Raw genomic sequence first — 2,500 nt, forward strand, 5'->3', positions numbered from 1 at the left:
AGCACAAACACACTGGCAGGAATGAAACACACAGGTCTGCCGCAACCACAGACACGGCTCGCCCCCCCCTCTCACTGGCGGAAAGCGCATCCCGACGTGACATAACTCCTTTGACACACTGACGCTGCCTCGGGCATCCACGTCCTACGGTCGATATCAACGAACCTCACCCCCCCCCCCCCCCCACAACACGCCATCCCATACCACATTGTGTACCGTACCCAAACCTAACGTGTACTGTACTACAACGCAATGTGTACCATAACACAACCCAGTTTGTACCTTAACCTAACCTATGTCACCTTAACCTAACCTATGTCACCTTAACCTAACCTATGTCACCTTAACCTAACCTATGTCACCTTAACCTAACCTATGTCACCTTAACCTAACCTATGTCACCTTAACCTAACCTATGTCACCTTAACCTAACCTATGTCACCTTAACCTAACCTATGTCACCTTAACCTAACCTATGTCACCTTAACCTAACCTATGTCACCTTAACCTAACCTGTGTTGCACCTTAACCTACCTCAATTTGCACCGCAATGTAACTCAATTTGCACCGCAATGTAACTCAATTTGCACCGCAATGTAACTCAATTTGCACCGCAATGTAACTCAATTTGCACCGCAATGTAACTCAATTTGCACCGCAATGTAACTCAATTTGCACCGCAATGTAACGCAATTTGCACCGCAATGTAACGCAATTTGCACCGCAATGTAACGCAATTTGCACCGCAATGTAACGCAATTTGCACCGCAATGTAACGCAATTTGTACCGCAATCTACCCCCATGTTGTGCCTTAACCTAACCCACGTTGTGCCTTAACCTAACCCACGTTGTGCCTTAACCTAACCCACGTTGTGGCTTAACCTAACCCACGTTGTGGCTTAACCTAACCCACGTTGTGGCTTAACCTAACCCACGTTGTGGCTTAACCTAACCCACGTTGTGGCTTAACCTAACCCACGTTGTGGCTTAACCTAACCCACGTTGTGGCTTAACCTAACCCACGTTGTGGCTTAACCTAACCCACGTTGTGGCTTAACCTAACCCACGTTGTGGCTTAACCTAACCCACGTTGTGGCTTAACCTAACCCACGTTGTGGCTTAACCTAACCCACGTTGTGGCTTAACCTAACCCACGTTGTGGCTTAACCTAACCCACGTTGTGGCTTAACCTAACCCACGTTGTGGCTTAACCTAACCCACGTTGTGCCTTAACCTAACCCACGTTGTGCCTTAACCTAACCCACGTTGTGCCTTAACCTAACCCACGTTGTGCCTTAACCTAACCCACGTTGTGGCTTAACCTAACCCACGTTGTGGCTTAACCTAACCCACGTTGTGGCTTAACCTAACCCACGTTGTGGCTTAACCTAACCCACGTTGTGGCTTAACCTAACCCACGTTGTGGCTTAACCTAACCCACGTTGTGCCTTAACCTAACCCACGTTGTGCCTTAACCTAACCCACGTTGTGCCTTAACCTAACCCACGTTGTGCCTTAACCTAACCCACGTTGTGCCTTAACCTAACCCACGTTGTGCCTTAACCTAACCCACGTTGTGCCTTAACCTAACCCACGTTGTGCCTTAACCTAACCCACGTTGTGCCTTAACCTAACCCACGTTGTGCCTTACCCTGCTCTGTAATTGGCATATGACACGTTACATTAATGTATTGTTGTCCAACCGCAACCGGCTCAGAATGTTGTGTACACAGCTATGTGTCATCTCCCCATAACAGCTGCATTGCAGTGTGGTACGCCATAGAGACGTGTGGGAGTAATGGACGCAGTGGATGGCGATCAGCATGAGCCGTCTGTTCATGTAGTGGCGCGTGTATGCAGACGTAGTAGTCTCTTCTCACACAATGTGATAGCACGGTGCCCCGCGTTCCACATCTGCGACATGCTACAGAGGCCGGTTGACAGTTGGTCGCGCAATGGAGATCGCATATGTACGGGGGCACCTTCCACGTGCCCTCTAGTCGGGCACATTTTGTTGCGTGGATGTGAGCGAATGTAGTGTGTCTTGACACCTGACAGGCAGGCATGCAATAATAGTTGACTTTGCAAACGGGGATGGACGTGTACGTTTACTGGTGACGTTACGCAAATGAACAACTGGTAACCCGTTGTGGTGCGGTTGATCTTGCTGGAGGTACATCTGTGAGGGCAACGATCGGTACAGCTACGAAGCGGTCCCCACCATACCAACGAACGTGAATGTGAATCTGGGTGTGAAGCGATACGCGGCTGTGGGTGGGTGGGACTGTCCCCGGCCGGTGAGGGGGGGCCGCCCGGCGTGCTGGCCGCGCGGTGCGTGGGCGCACGCGCTACAGCCGGCTGGTGGGGGCGCCCAGTGGCAGGCGCGCCGGCCGACGGACGCGGCAGGCGGCGCAGCTGCGCGCCGGGGCACCCTGCGCGCGGCGCCGTGCAGCCAAAGTGGGTCCTCGCGGACCCGGTGCGAAGCGCGGTGGACATCTG

Source organism: Schistocerca cancellata, unplaced genomic scaffold (assembly GCF_023864275.1).
Source record: "Schistocerca cancellata isolate TAMUIC-IGC-003103 unplaced genomic scaffold, iqSchCanc2.1 HiC_scaffold_891, whole genome shotgun sequence".
Lineage (NCBI taxonomy): Eukaryota > Metazoa > Arthropoda > Insecta > Orthoptera > Acrididae > Schistocerca > Schistocerca cancellata.